This window comes from Macaca nemestrina, chromosome 9, assembly GCF_043159975.1.
Source record: "Macaca nemestrina isolate mMacNem1 chromosome 9, mMacNem.hap1, whole genome shotgun sequence".
Taxonomy (NCBI): Eukaryota; Metazoa; Chordata; class Mammalia; order Primates; family Cercopithecidae; genus Macaca; species Macaca nemestrina.
Genome location: NC_092133.1, coordinates 93897924 through 93916611, shown reverse-complemented (window position 1 = coordinate 93916611; position 18688 = coordinate 93897924).

Sequence of the window (18688 nt, the reverse complement as noted above, 5' to 3'; positions counted from 1 at the left end):
CCTCTGCCTTATGGGTTGAAGCAATTCTCCTGCCTCAGCCTCCTAAGTAGCTGGGATTATAGGTGCGTGCCACCACACCCAGCTAATTTTTGTATTTTCAGTAGAGACGGGCTTTCATCATGTTGGTCAGGCTGATCTTGAACTCCTGACCTCATGACCTTCCCGCCTTGGCTTCCCAAAGTGCTGGGATTACAGGCATGAGCTACTCTGTCTGGCCAATTTTCTCTTTCTTTTCTAAGTGTTTAATGTTACACCATAGGTTACTGAATTTTAGATATTGTTTTTTTCAAATATAGGCCCATAAAGTTAAATTTCTCCCAAGTCCCGCAAATGTTGATGTGTTGTGTTTTATTTATTTTATTTATTTATTTATTTATTTATTTATTTATTTATTTATTTGAGATGGGGTCTCACTCTGTGGCCCAGGCTGGAGCACAGTGGGGAGATCTTGGCTCACTGCAACCTCTGCCTCCCGAGTTCAAGCAATTGTCCTGCCTCAGCCTCTCGTGTAGCTGAGATTATAGGCTTAGCCACCATGCTTGGCTGATTTTTTGTATTTTTAGTAGAGACAGGGTTTCACCACGTTGGCCAGGCTGGTCTTAAACTCTGGACTTTAGGTGATCCACCCACCTTGGCCTCCCAAAATGCTGGAATTACAGTTGTGAGGCACTGCGCCTGGCATGTGTTGTATTTTAAAACTAGTTTCTAATTTTGTAGGTGAGTTCCCCCTGATCCATAGATTATTGAGAGTGGGGTGTAAAAATTTCCAACTATGATTTTGAAATTTTCCATTTCTTCTTTTATTTCTGTCAGTTTTTACTTCATATAGTTTGAATCTGTTTTTAAGCACATACGCATTTATTGTTCTTAGGTTTCCTTGACACTTTTAATACTTTTCACCTTAAAGTTTATTCTATCTGATATTATTGTAGTTAACCTAGCCTTTTTCTACTATTTACATGAAAGATCTTTTTCCATCTATTTATTTTCATCTTCTCTGTGTCTGTATAATTTGAATATGTCTCTTATTGATAGTTCATGAATGTGTCTGTTGGATTTTATCCATCCTGACAATTGTTGCCTTTTATTTTGATATTTTTGTACATTACATTAAATAATTAATTAAACTTAAATTAATACTCATACATTAAATAATGATGTGGTTGGATTAGTGTCTACCATTTTATTATCTGTTTCTTGTTTCTTCTCTAGTTTTTGTCCTATTATTTCTCATTTCCTGCCTTCCTTGGAATTAAATGAAATCTTGCTTTAACATTCTATTTTAATCATTCACATTTTGACTATAATTATTTGCATTTCTTTCTTTCTTTTTTTGTTTTTTTTGAGACAGAGTCTCGCTCTGTCACCCATGCTGGAGTGCAGTGGCACGAACTCGCCACACTCCAACTTCAACCTCCCAGGTTTAAGCAATTCTCCTGCCTTAGCCTCCTGAGTCGCTGGGACTACAGGTGCACACCACCACACCCAGCTAATTTTTTATATTTTTAGTAGAGACAGGGTTTCACCATGTTAGACAGGATGGTCTGGGTCTTTTGACCTTGTGATCCACCCACCTGGCCTCCCAAAGTGCTGGGATTACAGGCATGAGCCATCGTGCCTGGCCAATTATTTGCATTTCTTTCTTTTTTTTTCTTTCTTTCTTTTTTCTTTCTTTTCTTTCTTTCTTTCTTTCTTTCCTTTCTTCCTTCCTTTCTTTCTTTCCTTTCTTCCTTCCTTCCTTTCTTCCTTCCTTCCTTCCTTCCTTTCTTTCTTTCTTTCTTTCTTTCTTTCTTTCTTTCTTTCTTTCTTTCTTTCTTTCTTTCTTTCTTTCTTTCTTTCTTTTCTTTCTTTTCTTTCTTTTCTTTCCTTCTTTCTCTCTTTCTCTTTCTCTCTTTCTTTCTTTTTCTTTTCTTTTCTTTTTCTTTCTTTTTTTTTTTGAGACAGAGTCTTGCTTTGTTGCCCAGGCTGGAGTGTAGAGGTGTGATCTTGGCTCACCACAACCTCCGCCTCCTGGGTTCAAGCAATTTTCCTGCCTCAGCCCCTCCATCCTGGGTTCAAGTGATTCTCCTGCCTCAGCCTCCTAAGTAGCTGGGACTACAGGTGGGGCCAACACACCTGGCTAATTTTGTATTTTTAGTAGAGACGGGATTTCACTGTGTTGGCCAGACTGGTCTCAAAACTCCTGACCTCATGATCCACCAGCCTCGGCCTCCCAAAGTGCTGGGATTACAAGCATGAGCCACCGCGCCTGGCCTATTTGAATTTCTTAATGGTTGTTTCATGACTAACAATAGTTAATTTTTCACAGTCTCTGTAGTTAATGTTGTATCGCTTCATGCAAAATATAGAAACATAGTAAGTACTCACCACTTATATTTTCCATTCTTCAATCTATATTTGTCATCTGTATTACAAGTAGATATATTATAAACCCCACATTACAATATTATCATTGTTATTTAAATAGTTATATGTGTTTCTTTAAATAAGAGCAAATAATAATCATCTTATATATTTATTTGGCTATTTACCATTTCTGATGCTCTTCATTTCTTCCTGAAGATCTGAATTTCCACCTGGTATTGTTTTTCCTCAAATGAAAGAACTTACTTTCTTGAAGACAATTTTTTTGGTAACAAATTCTCTTTGTATATATTTACTCTCATTATTACAAGATATTGTTGTTGGAGATAAAATTTATCATTGGCAGAATTTTTTGTTTAATTTGTTTGGGCTTGTTTTTCAGTAATTTAAAATTGTTACCATCCATCTTCCATGGTCCAAAGGAAAAGCCAGCCAGCACTTCAATCACTAGTATCTTGTTTATAATGTGGCTGCTTTAAAGATTTTAAAGATTTTCTCTTTGTTTTAAAGCAGGTTGACTGGGATGCACTAAGGCATGGTTTTCTTCATATTTATCCTCTTTAAGATTCACTGAACTTTGGTGAACTTTTTCACCAAATTTGAGATAATTTCTTCAAATAGGTTATCTTCTTCTGGTACTCCAGTTATGCACATGTTAGACATTTTGATATCATCCCACGGGCCTTCAAAGCCCTATTCATATTTTATTACAATCTTTATTTTTTCTTTTTTAAAATTCATATTGCATAATTTCTACTAGAATTTTTATGTCCTCTGACTTATTACTCTGTCATTTTCATTTTTTTAAACACTTTTTAATTATGTGATCCTGTATTCTATAGTTTTGTTGTTGTTGTTGTTGTTGTTGTTTTTCTTTATTATTATTATTATTATTATACTTTAAGTTCTAGGGTACATGTGCATAATGTGCAGGTTTGTTACATATGTATACTTGTGCCATGTTGCTGTGCTGCACCCATCAACTCGTCAGCACCCATCAACTCATCATTTACATCAGGTATAACTCCCAATGCAATCCCTCCCCCCTCCCCCCTCCCCATGATAGGCCCCGGTGTGTGATGTCCCCCTTCCCGAGTCCAAGTGATCTCATTGTTCAGTTCCCACCTATGAGTGAGAACATGCAGTGTTTGGTTTTCTGTTCTTGTGATAGTTTGCTAAGAATGATGGTTTCCAGCTGCATCCATGTCCCTACAAAGGACACAAACTCATCCTTTTTTATGGCTGCATAGTATTCCATGGTGTATATGTGCCACATTTTCTTAATTCAGTCTGTCACTGATGGACGTTTGGGTTGATTCCAAGTCTTTGCTATTGTGAATAGTGCCGCAATGAACATACGTGTGCATGTGTCTTTATAGCAGCATGATTTATAATCCTTTCGGTATATCCCCAGTAATGGGATGGCTGGGTCATATGGTACATCTAGTTCTAGATCCTATTACAGGCTTGAGCCACCGCGCCCGGCCTATAGTTTTTAATTAGAGATTAGGAGATACTAAGGTGACTCATTATTTAAATTTTTCATATTGTGTTTTTCAGTTTTGGAATTTCTATTTTGTTCTTTCTATAGCTTATTTCTTTGCTGATACATGCTGTTTTTGTAAGCCTATTTTACTTTATATCAATTAGCATGATTAGGATTCCTTTGTCCTATTTCTGTTTCTAAGGTCTGTTTCACCTTAGATTTGTTCTCACCGGTTGCCTTTTCTCTTAAATTGCAAAAACCTTAAGGTAGTTGATTTTGCTGGACTCAAGCAAATACTGTTTCTTTGGGAGCAAAGAAGGAAGGAAGGAAGGAGAGAAAGAAAGAAAGAAAGAAAGAAAAGACGAAAGGTTTCTGCTTCTTTTCTTCTGTGTATCAACTTCTACCTAGAATCTGCTTGTTTTTCACTTTCTTGTCTTGAGATTTCTTGTACTTATTCCAGAGTTTATTGTTGTTATTTTCTAGAAAGTTAGTCTAGTAGAAGATTGCATGAGTATAAATGAAGTAGGATTTCCATTTTCATGTACTTTCTTTTCTCTTAGGAATCCTTTGATGTAATAAAGAAGTAAAATATATATCACACACAGGGTGATAAGTGTTGTAGCTGAATAAACAGTATGAAAAGGGAATAGGAAGAGTCTACATGGTACAACTTCAAAGAGGATACTCAGGGAATTCAATATTTAAATTATGACTTGAAGAACATGAAGAAGTGAGCATAGGAATATCTGATGAAAAATTGTTCCATGCAAAGAGAGTAGCCAAGGCAAAGACATGAGGCATGAGCCTGACTTGTGTGTTAGACAAACAACAAAATTAAACACACACACACACAATGCAGCTAGAATAAGCAAGGAGAATGAGAATGTTAGGAGATGACATCAGAAAATCACATGCGTGTGGAGCCTTGGAGGTCATGTAAAAATAGCCTTTCACAAGAGATTGTTTTGAACAAACAAGTCCCAGTTGCTGATCTGTTTTGATTCTCCTGACAATGCTATTGGAAATATACTGTGAAGAGGGAAGCAAACTGGATGGGGAGAAGTTACAAGAATAAATTTTGGAAAGATATTATAATAATTCAAGTCAAAGTTATTCAAGCAAAAACCTGGTGGCTTGGACCAGAATAATAAGTGGCTGAGTGATCAGTTTCTGGAGCACATTTTTGCTTATCACAAGAGCACAGCAAAACTTCCCATATCCTAGCTGGTCACCTGTATCTTCTATCTCTATCTCATCAAAGGTAGCAAGAAGCCATCAAGTTATTAAGTATTGTAAACCATTAACCAAAGTCAATTCTATGCATACTACAAAACTGAACACATTGAACTTTTATTTGAATATGTTTAGCTAACATTTGTCACATTGTACTGTGGCTCAGAAAGTTCAAAAAATTGTCCATGGTTACAAGAACCCACAAAAATAAAGAAAATACCATAAAGGAGCCACATGGACCAATCACACAGATGCATAATTATCACTTTATGATTATCCTTCTTTATTATCCTGCTCCCCACTCCCCAACACACTGCCTATACACACGTGTGTGTGTGTGTGTGTGTGTGTGTGTGTGTGTGTGTGTGTGAGATGGAATCTCCCTCTGTCACCCAGGCAGGAGTGCAGTGGCATGATCTCAGCTCACTGCAACTTCTGCTTCCTGGGTTCAAGTGATTCTCCTGCTTCAGCCTCCCGAGTAGCTGCGATTACAGGTGCCTGCCACCACGCCTGGCTTTTTTTTTTTTTTTTTTTTTTTCATATTTTTAGTAGAGACAGGGTTTTACAATGTTGGCCAAGCTGGTCTTGAACTCCTGACCTCAGGTGATCTACCTGCCTCAGCCTCCCAAAGTGCTGGGATTATAGGCATGAGCCACCATGCCCATCCAGTGTGTGTGTTTTCTTAATATTTCCACATAATTTCAAACTTTCAGAAAAGTTTCAATAATAGTCTAAACTTTGTTTCTTGAATCATCCAAGATCAGGCTGCAGACACATGCACTGATCCTTCAGTGCTCACATCCCATGAATAACACTTTCCTATGTAGTCGCATCACTACCACCAAAATCAGGATATAATCACTGTACTTCCTTCCAATCTTAACCTCCACATTTATTCTAGTTTCCTCACAATCTTTATGGCAAAACATTCCAACTAACAATCATTTGTTGTACGTTGTGTTCAGGTGGTCCCAGCCTCTTTCCATGTAGAATATTTCCTTAATTTTCTCCTGACTTTCAAACCCTTGACACTTTTTTAAAGAAAAGATGGGGTCTCACTATGTTGTCCAGGGTGGTCTTGAACTCCTGATCTCAAGCGACCTTTCTGCCTTGATATCCCCAGTAGCTGAGATTACAGGCTTGAGCCACCATGCCTGGCTTCCTTGACACCTTTGAAGACCAGACTCCTTGTAGAATATTCCTTAATATGTAATTCAGGCTGTGCACTTTGGTGGGGTATATCACAGAAGCGATTTAATGTTTTCTCACTTGGCACACACGTTAGCTTTGTCTTGTTACGAGTGATGTTAACTTCAATTGGTTGGTGAAGTGTTAATTCCTTGGTGTTCCCACTACATTTCCCTCCTTTTCTTCAGCAGCTTTTTATATGTACATACTTTCAGAACATGGGAACATCTCTCTAGCATCTATTTCTATGATGCTTGTCAAATGGTAATCTTCCAAATTCATGGTTCATTTTACATTTATTAGTTGGCATTATACTCTAAGGAAAAGTTTTCTTCCCCTCACTTATTTATTTGTCTATTTTATATCAGTATGAACTCACAGACTATTATTTTATTCAACAGGTTATAACCTGTTGCTATCATTATTTATTTTGATACTCAAATTGGCCCAGATTTGTCTAATAAAATAAAGCTCCTTCAAATTGGATTCTACCTTCCTTTTGACATAACCTCAGCCTTCTTGGAGCACTTAAGATATTCCAGGCTCATCTTGTATTTTCCTTGTCCAGCCCTGGAATCACTCATTTCTTTAAGGAGTCCTCGTTCCTTTCAGTGGAGAATGGTATTCAGAAACCAAAATCGAGTTGGAGATGTATCTACACACACCCACCACCAGCATTAATATTTTTGCTTGACTTCCTAACTATACTCACATATTGAAAACCATGAGTTCACATTGATACACCTCCAATTCCAATTCAACACTGCAGGCTTCATTCTAGTTTTTTCTCTTTTCCGTATTTTCATATTTGCTGTAGAGCAAAACTTGTCCTTCATTATCTTCAGTATACTTTCTATTTGCTCAGTTCCCCTAATTGTAATCAATTCCATTCCCCAGTGGGTCACTGCTGTAGACCATCTGCCTCCTGTGGACTTTCCCCTCTCCTGAGACACTTCCATCCTCTCAGTCACCTTCCTCCCCTGGGCGGCACACTCCAGCCAGGCAGTTGCTCTCTCACTTGACCACTTTCCTCTCCAGGTTCTGATTCTAGCACTCCCATACTTCCTCTGATTCTTTCTCACTCAGGATTTTGGACTGAATGTTCAAAGAAGGAAAGAAAAAGAAAGGAAGACTTGTTTTCAAATCTAATTCTTTGGATTCCTTTAGAGTGTTACACTGTGCTATGGTATTCCATAAAATATATTATTATGGGATAACTATTCCACTGGACAGTTCCATTAAGAAGTTCAGCTCTCAATTACTGTAAAAAGACTTAAAAAGCCATCATGGATGGAGAAATTACACTGATGTCTATGAATGAATACAATAGGGATGCTATTCATTGCCTTTCCCTCAAGAAAATGCAATGGTCTGGGAATGCACCCTGGTTAATAATCCACATAGGCAGAGACTGGCAGGGGTCCAGGTCATTTGTAAACATGTTTCTGTGGCATCCACCACAATCCTGCAGACATCTGTTTTTAACTATAATTACAAAAAAATACCAACATATTGATGGCTATTTCATATTGCCATACATATCCGTTATACTATTTAATAACCTTTTATTGACCAAATGAGAGTCCTTGTAGCACTAACAGAAATAGTATTTCTATAGTAATATAAATTGCCTCATCATTAGATACTGAAGAATCAGAAATTCTGTTCATAATAGTGATTTGTATTTATTTACATTAAGCCTAAATTTGTTTTTTAATGCATTTATTTTACTTTGTTAGTAGATATATGAAATAATTTTACATATCTATGGAGTACAAAGTGATATGATGATGTATATACAAAGTGTAATGATCAAATCAGGGCAATTAGCATATCCATCATCTTGAACATTTATCATTTCTATGTATTATGAGCATTCAAAATCCTCTCTTCTGGCTTATTGAAAATATGCAATAAATGATTGTTAACCGTATTTCCCCTACACTGCTAAAGAACACCAGAGCTTATTCCTCCTAGTTAACTGTAACTATGTATCATTAACCAGCCTCTCCCTGTCCTCTCCCCACCACTCCTTCCCAACCTCTAATAATTACTCTCTGTGTCTTTCAGTTCAACCTTTTAAGCTCTTACATACAAATGAGAACACGTGATATTTATGGTTCTACACCTGACTTACTTCACATAATGTTCTCCAAACTCACCCAATGTGCCACAAATGAAAGAATTTAATTCTTTTTTATGCCTGAATAGTATTTTATTGTGTATAAATACCACATTTCCTTTACCCTTTCATTTATTGTTGGACAAAAATGCATTTTTTTTTTGTGGCTTACAGTAGTCTTTTCATTATATATATCTATTCCTTTGAGGACCATTTTATTATTTATTTATTTATTTAGATATTTTTGAGACGAGGTCTCACTCTCTCCCACAGACTGGAGTGCAATGGTGTGATCTCAGCTCACTGCAACCTCTGCCTCCTGGGTACAAGCAATTCTCATGCCTCAGCCCCCCAAGTAGCTGGGATTACAGGTGCATGTCACCATGCCTGGCGGTTTTTTTTTTCTGGTTTTTTTTTTTTTTTTTTTGAGATGCAGTCTCGCTCTGTTGCCCAGGCTGAAGTGCAGTGGTGCAATCTCGACTCACTGCAAGCTCTGCCTCCCAGGTTCACTCCATTCTCCTGCCTCAGCCTCCCAAGGAGCTGGGACTACAGGCGCCCACCACCACACTCGGCTAATTTTTTATATTTTTAGTAGAGATGGAGTTTCACCATCTTAGCCAGGATGGTCTTGATCTCCTGACCTTGTGATCCACCCACCTCGGCCTCCCAAAGTGCTGAGATTACAGGTGTGATCCCCCGCTACTGGCCCACGCCTGGCTAATTTTTGTATTTTTGGTAGAGATGGAATTTCACCATGTTGCTCAGGCTGGTCTTGCACTCGTTTAACAGACTTCATCTAAAGGTTTTTTTTTTTTGTTTTTTTTTTTTTTTTTTGATGGAGTCTTGCTCTGTCACCAGAATGGAGTGCAGTGGTGCTACCTCGGCTCACTGCAACCTCTGCCTCCTCGGTTCAAGTGATTCCCCTACCCTGCTCACCTAATTTTTTTTTTTTTTTTGTATTTTAGTAGAGACGGGGTTTCACCATGTTGGCCAGGCTGGTCTCAAACTCCTGACCTCAAGTGATCCACCTGCCTCGGCCTCCCAAGGTGCTGAGATTACGGGCATAAGCCACCATGCCCAGCCTCATCTGAAGTCTTATTGGGCATATTTAACAGGATATGAATCATTGGAAGACCAAAACCATTTCTAATTTATCTTCTATGTTTTCAGCGTGAATCAGATCCCACCCATAGTTGATATTTGATAACTGCATCATGCATTCATCCTCTTTTCCCCATGAACTTAATCAACTTCTAGTAGTATTTACCTTACTGAGCAGGAAGCACTGGCTATGATGGCATATTGATTAACACCTCCCACTCCATAGAGCACACATTTAATCCATAAACATATCCTATATCTTAATGACTCCAGTCGTACAGCCCCTCGTCTTGTCTGACCTTACCCATTGCAATAATGTATTATCTATTCTCTCTCCCTCTAGTCCTGACTCACTCCAAAAAATCTCTGGAACTGCTGCCATAGTTTGTCTTCCATAAAGAATATCTCTTAGTCCAAACTCATAGAAAGTACGCCACCAAGAGTAAGCCCTAATGTAGACCATAGACTTTGGGTAACTATGATGTGTCAATTTAGGTTGAGCAATTGTTGAAAATGTACCACTCTGGTGGGGGATGTTGAAAATGGGGGAGGCTCCGCATGTGGGGAAATGTGTGGGGTGTGGAGGTATATAGGAAATCTCTATACCTTCCTCTCCACTTTGCTGTGAACCTAAACTGCTCTAAAAAAAGTTTAAATTTAAATGAATGCATGAATAAAATAGATGAATTTTTGAATGGGAAAAATACAACATACTTAGAAGAAAGTGGAAGAAAACTTAGAAAAATGTTTATATTATTAGGAGTTAGAATCATAGGAAATTTTCATTTCTATGCTCTGAGTTTAGAATAATATTGTCACATACAGACTCATAGATTGTGCAGTGGACAACTCCAGGAGGCCTCATTAGTTCCTTTTCATACCTCCAGCTTGTACAGCCTCCTTTATGCCTAAGGCTTCTAAGAGGCATGTATATCGCTCTTAGGTAATGAAACAAATTAATGCAGCTTTAAAATATGTTCCTTAAAATTTTGGATCATCCCATTGTCTCTCTTGAAATCTTTCAATGATTTTTGCTTCCTCTAAAGGTTACAGTCTAAATTCCTATCCTTATAGAATCAAGACCAATTTTAATTTGACCTCTGAACCTCTGGTCTGTTCTCTCTGTGTTCTTCTCACTTTCTATCCTGCTCCGCCAAGCCAGCTGTCCTTTCACAGCTGAAACACACAGCCCCATCCCCTTATCTCTGTCCTTACTGTCTCCCCCGACCACATGTTCTTACTACCTCCTCATCTTTTGAGCTTTGGCTAGGATGTCTTCTAGTGATGAATTATTTTGGCTTCACTCCCTGCTCTGTCAGTAGGATTGAATGAGTGCTCCCTTCTTAGGGGCCTCCTACATGTTCCACCATAGCATATAAACACTCTTTTCACTTATTTTTCATAGTTCTGTACCCTAATAAGAGATGGTGCCTTCCTTGAGGGTAAATATAATCTACTTTTGTTCTTTTTTAAATTCATACATTGATTCTATCCCAGTATCAGACACTTTTCCCTAGTGGTGCTCAATGAATATATGTCAAAAGAATTCAAAAAATAAATGAGGAAACAGCAGAAGAAAGAAAAAAAGAAGATTATCTGCTTCTATAGCTCACATTTAACACTCTATTTCAGTAAGAAGATGATGTGTGATCTTCATCTTCACACAGAGAAGATGTGTGATGCATCATGTAGGTTAACTGGTGCATTTTTATTCAATATACACTCAAGATAAGTGCATGAGTGAGCTTCATGAATGAGATATAGACCTCTGAAGACCTGATAGTTTACCAACACTAACTGAACTTTTATGCGTGGTGATGATGCCAAGGCAAGGCACCCTGCATACCTATGTGTGGATCTCAGAGATTAAGGGTATAGACCATGGTTGTTCCCCCTAAGTTTAAACCATAGCTCCATTATTAGCCATCTAAATAAACTTAGCCCAGCTGAGAAATTTCCTCATTTGTTAATTAAAATAAAATGAGTGTCTACCCTTAAAGGTAATTTTAAAGATTTAATTAAATAAACTATGCAATGTCCTTGTCTATTAATATCTATGGAAATGTAATAAAAATATGCAATTGTTGTTATAAATGGATTGAAATAAAATGATTATTTCCCATATCCATTTTTTGTAAATGGAAAACTACTTTTACTTAAGCTGTTCAGAGCTTAAGTTGCTTAAGCTCCCTAGAAATAGGCAGTAAAAATGTGAGAATTTGCTATATTTGCTCACAAGATATAGATATCAATCTTCCACATTTTTCTTTCATACAAAAGATATTATGGCTTATGTTTTATTATTTATCTCATTCCCACATTTTAACTTTAAGTTAATATATGTTGAAGAATACATATTTTAGGAAAATAATTACAAAATAATGTTTAATTAAACTTAAATTAATTCACCATCTACAAAGAAATCCATCTCCAACAAAGGAGATCTTTCCTAGAAAATATTCCACAAAATTACCAATACAATTAAATTTTAAAATTGATGATAATTCCCATCTTTTTAGTGTACAAAAATATCTTTTGTCTGTGATTTGAACTTCAGATGATAGAGCTTCAGTAATACTGAAGTTAGTGTTTCCTTTTCTTTTCTTTTCTTTTTTTTTTTTTTTTTTTTTTTTTTGAGATGGAATTTCACTCTTGTTGCCCAGGCTGGAGTGCAATGATGTGATCTCAGCTAACTGCAACCTCCGCCTCCTGAGTTCAAGTGATTCTCCTGCCTCTGCCTCTCTAGTAGCTGGGATGACAGACATGCACCATCATGCCCAGCTAATATTTGTATTTTCAGTAGAGACGGTGTTTCTTCATGTTGGTCAGGTTGGTCTCTAACTCCCAACCTCAGGTGACCCGCCTGTCTCAGCCTCTCAAAGTGCTGGGATTACAGGCGTTAGCTACCTTGTCCAGCCAGTGTTTCATTTTCTACAGGAAGAATTCCATGATTTCAGAATTTCTACTTAACAAGTATTATTCCATTGCTAACTCAACTTTTGGAGAAGTGTTTAAAATGACAGCACTCTGAGGAGCAGACTCATGTATGTCTAGAAATATTGATTCCTGTGATCACATTGCTATGCAATAAATGTGATGTGACATTAACCAAGGTTTGTTTCCCGTTTAATATTACGGCTATGGAATAAAATTCTTTATCAGTAGCAACCCTTAATTTTATTGAGCACTATTTAGCTTACAAATTCTAGTTTACACTGTAAAGTCTTACATAACAGCCAGGAAAGTTTTGCTGTTTACGTTAGTCTGTTCTCACACTGCTATAAAGAACTGCCCAAGATTGGGTAATTTGTAAAGAAAATAGGTTTAATTGTCTCACAGTTACACATGGCTGGGGAGGCCTCAGGAAACTTTCAATCATGGTGGAGGATGAAGCAGGTACATCTTACATGGCAGCAGGCAAGAGAGCATGTGAAGAAAGTGAAGGGAAAAGCACTCCTTACAAAACCATCAAATCTCGTGAGAACTCACTCAGTATCATTAGAGCAGCATGGAGAAAAGAGACCCCATGATCCAACTACCTCCCACCAGATCTTTCCCTCAACACCTGGGGATTACAATTAAAAATGAGATTTGGGTGGGGACACAGAGCCTAACCATATCACTGTTATTTAAATAGACACGTTCAATGATGAGTAGTCTTTCCTGTACGTTGTCCATTGATAGCTTCATCAAATTGTTTCTTCCTTTGGCTGGTTTCTTTGTATTATACAGTTTGCTAAACCACACTTTGGCTCACTTATACTTCCAGAAGCATATCATTCTTGCTAATGGGCCTTTTTTCCTGTAACTGTTGAAAAAATATTCCAGTCAAATGGGAAGAAGCCCACAGCACCTCCCCTTAAGCTAACTGCTGCCTCTGCTTTTCCTGCCTGGGTCAGTCAGCCACAGCTAGAAATTCCTGAGGTTTTGCAAAATGTCCCATTTAGTCCTTGAAGAGCTATTATTTTGTGAAACATTTCCCAATTTATCTTAGGCAGAACAGTAGTCTAGAGATGTGCACCACAGAGTGATTTTATGTATAAGGATGGGGGAAACTGTCTTAAACTACATCTTACTTGACACATATATGGAAATTTACATGTACTTTGCTATAGTATAGATTCTGAGAAGTTCTGCAGTGAAGAAACAGGTTTAACTTTATGAAATTCTCTAAATTCTTTCACTACTAACTTTTGTAGCATCTATTATTATGCATACACTCTGAGAAGCAGAGGTTCTAGAACACGTGGGAAGCCTGCATTTTTATATTTTATCCCAATTGGATACACCACAAACCCCTGGCTAAAGAGAAGGCATGATTTATATGCAGAAGCTTACATATTCAAGAATAATTCAAAGCGGAAGCGAATGAGTGCTTTTTCTGCAAAATGGGCACTTCTAAAACAAGACATAGCCCCATTTTAGAGTTAATTTTTCTGTTTATATAATCACTCCGAATGAATTCAAAGGAGTACAGAAAGTGTATCAATGTGTTAAAAATACCTTTGTAACTCTAAAAGATGTAGTCACAGATTTGTTTTATCAAATCATTCAAGAAAAGAAAGAAAAAGGATTTTACTGAATAAATGGGAAAGGACGTGAGTGTGTAAGCAAATGCAAATGGAAGAAATCAGATAAACCCAAATGTCCCTGATTGTAAAGACAAAAGAAAAAACGTAAGTTAAATATTTAGGTGGCCTTGTCTTGAAAGCATATTTCAATGCTCCATTTCTGACAACTACTATAAACCAAAGGTGAAAGGATAATATTGCCTTTCTAATTTTAATTCCATGTTTGAATGAGGCAGAACTGGAGATTTGCCAACAACAATTGCTACAAATCCTTTTCTGTTCATAGTGTTGACCTTGGTCATTTACAAGGGCAAAACATATAGAAATAGGCAATAGGCAGCCAGGTGCGGTGGCTCACACCTGTAATCCCAGCACTTTGGGAGGCTGAGGCAGGAGGATCATTAGGTCAGGAGATCGAGACCATCTGGCTAGCATGGTGAAACCCCATCTCTACTAAAAATACAAAAAATTAGCAGGGCATGGTTGTGGGCACCTGTAGTCCCAGCTACTCAGGAGGCTGAGGCAGGAGAATGGCATGAACCCAGGAGGTGGAGCTTGCAGTGAGCCGAGACTGGGCCACTGAACTCTAGCCTGGGCAACAGAGCGAGACTCCATCTCAAAAATAAAAGAAGAAGAAAGAAATAGGCAACAGGAAGTAGATATCAGAAAATGCAGGAAGTAATTATTGAGCAGGAAAGGTTGAAGGAAATGGATTGTTTTTCTTTAGTTTTCTTTGTCTTCCATGGTGTTCCTTCAGGTTTGAGGAATCAGCAGTCATGAAGGAAATAGATTTGTAATTGCAGGATGGTTATTGTTTACATAGTGTTAGCATTACATTTCATTCACATCATATTTATTCTTAAAAACAGAGATAATCATTTTCTTGAATTTAATACAGTTTGCAAAAATGTGTCTTACAGGGCCTACAGATTTTGACTTTTTTTTTTTTTGAAATTAATATAAGGAAGAAAAATTCTATCTGAAAAGATGGTAAGAATTTTATGCCCTGGGTTGTATAGCCTGAGTTTTAACAAAAGACAGTCACAGAAGAAATGAAAAGTATTTAACTATGGCAATATTTTGAATATAAAATCTCTGTCACCTGAACACGATAAACTCAGGTGATGAAATGTATTTTCATCATTAGATAGATGATTTTCTGATTAGAAGAAGATTGAATTTGTTATGATACTTAGTTACATTTTTACTTTTTTCATTTAATATTTGAATATTCTTCTTTGTTCATTATCCCAATGTTTATATAACAAATCATCAGGAAAATATGTGATCCATTTTACTCATCTCAGGTAGAGCTGGAATTTTAAAAAATGTGGTGTTTTTGCCCCCACATAACCATTTTAAATCTGTGAAATTGACTAGATTTTCACATACCTGATCTAGTATCTAGCCCCAATAAGGCACAAATTGTCAAGTTGGATAGTAAAGAGCCGAAAAGAGTTCTGCACTGGAGTCAAGGGTGTCCAGCCCTAACCATAGGAGCTTGGACATAACTTCCTGTGCCTCAGTGTCATTCTCTGTCAGGTTCTGCAGCACAGGGGGAAGAGCCCGGGCTTGGAGTCAGGTAGCCTTAGGTTTGCATTCTAGCTCTGCACTTACCAACCATGTGACTTTGGACAACTTACTTAAATTTATCAAGCAAGACTTGGATTTCTCATCTGCAAAATGGGGACAACAGTGTCTATCTCAAAGAATTGTAGTAAAAATTAAGTGAGATAATGGAAAAAGCAGTTAGCATAATGTTCGTACGTGTGTTAGTCTATTTGTGCTGATACAACTAAATACCACAAAGTGGGTAATTTATAAAGAGTAGAAATGCATTTTCTCATAGCTCTAGAGGTTGGGAAGTCCAAGATCAGGGTGCTGGCAGGTTCTGTGTCTGTTGAGGGCAGCTCTGGCTCCTTCCAAGGTGATGCCTTGTTGCTGCCTTCTCCAGAGTCCTGGACTCTCAGGACTCCAGAGTCCAGAGAATGCTGGACTCTCACACTGCAGAAGGCAGAAGGGCAAAAAGAGCCCAACTAGTTCCCTCTAGCCCTTTGATAAAGTGGGTGATCCCATTCATGAGAGTTCTGCCCTCTTGACTTAATCACCTTCTAAAGGCTTTATCTCTTAGTACCATCACATTAGGCTTTAAGTCCCAATGTGAATTTTGAAAAGGACATGAACATTTAAACTATAGCATTTGACAAATGATATCTATGTTCTCTTCTAGTAATAGCAGTATGTTTCCTAAACCTTAGGAATTATAGTGTAAACAATTGTCTCACAATTTATTTCCTTGGTCACATTTCTATATTTGCAAATGGGGCCAGAAGAACTTGCAAACTACCAGTCAGTGACTAGAAATTCTCTCCTCAAATTCAGCCCTATATGAGAAATTGAACCAGACTCACTGAGTCTCACTTTAAAGAGTGTAAAATTATATCCAGTTTCACATATGCTTCACCCTTGGACTTAGGGCTTTGTCTTTCCAGAATTCTCCAGTTAGAATGCAATTGTTCCCATGGAGTTAACATTAATCCCTTATGAGATATTTGCTTATTATGTGTTTTCCAGATTTCTTGTCATCATGATATATAATTATAATCACAACGAGACTCAGAACAATAAAGTTTGATGGAGGCAGAAAAACTCCAAAGGGAAAAAGCATTAACAAAATAATGTAAGCCAAATATAGTTAGGACAGCCAAGGGGGAACGACCCACAGAAGACAGAATAACAAAAAAAAGGGAATTGAGGTGCCAAAGAAAAATCATCTTACTTTCATTTGGCCTAGAGCAAGTTCTGAAATAAGTATTACTGTTAGGAATGAACAGCTGAGTTGAGAGAGAGAGACATAATAGGGGATAGGGAGTGAGAGAAAGAGAAGTTTTTCTACTTACCTCACTTCCTAGGATGTGTTTTATCATTGGAAAATTGTATAGAATTGGCCTTAAAATTTTTCATATTTGCTTTGTCTCACTTTGTCTCTCCTGAGATTATTTTACGAATCACCGGCAGAATTAGAAAAAAAAATCATCCCAATAGCTAGACATGTAGACTTGTACATCTGAAGGTGACTTTGTGCTATTAAAGCTAAAATTGAATCTGGATCCTACGCTGTCACTTGGTGGGGGTGCTTTTAAGGTTTAAATTAAGAGGGTCTTGAACAACTCTCTCTCTCTCTCTTTCTCTCTCTCTTTCTCTCTCTCCTCTCTCTCTTTCTTTCTCAGAGTCTGACTCTGTCACCAGGCTGGAATGCAGTGGTGACATCTCGGCTCCCTGCAAGCTCAGCCTCCTGGGTTCACGCCATTCTCCTGCCTCAGCCTCCGGAGTAGCTGGGACTACAGGCGCCTGCCACCACGCCGGGCTATTTGTTTTTTTAATTTTTCTTTTATTTTTAGTAGAGATGGGGTTTCACCGCATTAGCCAGTATGGTCTCAGTCTCCTGACCTCGTGATCCACCCACCTCGGCCTCCCAGAGTGCTGGGATCAAATAAGCAACACGAAGCTGATTATTGTGTCTTTAAAATATTCCTTTCTCATACGTGACTCCACGTGGCTAATCAGCTTTGTATTTCAGCTGTTTTTCTGAATTGAAATTAAGTTTCTTACACATACTTAAATGTAATGAAAAAGCAGTAGCTTAATTTTAGAGATTCTTTAAAATCAAATTTCCCATTTTCTTTTTTTTTTTTTTGAGGAATCTCACATTGGGTTTTGTTTGCTTCTGGACTTCTTTCTTCAGTGTTTCATGTTACCTCTCTCTTTCTCTTGGCCTTTTGGTTGAAGATCAACCTTAGCTTCCCCTGATTTTATATCCTCTCTATTGGGTTTTTATTCTTGCCTTCGTTTCTTTCCTCGTGTATTTTATACTTTATTATTTATTTGAGATGGAGTCTCACTCTGTAGCACAGGCTGGAGTGCAGTGGTGCCATCTTGGCTCAGTGCAACCTCCACCTCCCAGGTTCAAGCAAATCTCTGCCTCAGCCTACTCAGTAACTGGAATTACAGGCACCCACTACCATGCCCAGCTCATTTTTTTTTTTTTTTTTTTTTTGTATTTTTAGTAGAGACAGGGTTTCACCATCTTGGCCAGGCTGATCTTGAACTCCTGACCTTGTGATCAACTCGCCTCGGCCTCCCAAAGTACTGGGTTTACAGGCATAAGCCACCACACCCAGCCTCCTCGTGTATTTTTAAAATGTCACTTACAACATATGTTATTTACATTATGTTCTTTAAATTAGTAAATTCTAACTACAAACTCTGTTCGGTATTTTATTGTTTCTGTTTTCTAGTTGCCTATTTTAGGCCTTTTTTCAGTCAATATTTTATCTATTAATATATGTTATCCTGCAGTTTGCATATATCTGCATGGGAGTTTTATACTAACATTAAAATCATCTGAAAAAATTTCAATGTGACTTGGATAAATAAATATTTCCAGTTTTATTACTTCCAATACAACTAACACAAACAACTTTATAAGGAGATTATCAGGAAAGTGGTATTATTTTTCACTAGAAGTGCTTAAGGGTATTGAAGAATGAAATAAGATCATGTTCATTAGAGAAATGCAAATCAAAACCACAACGAGATACCATTTCATACCAGTCAGAATGG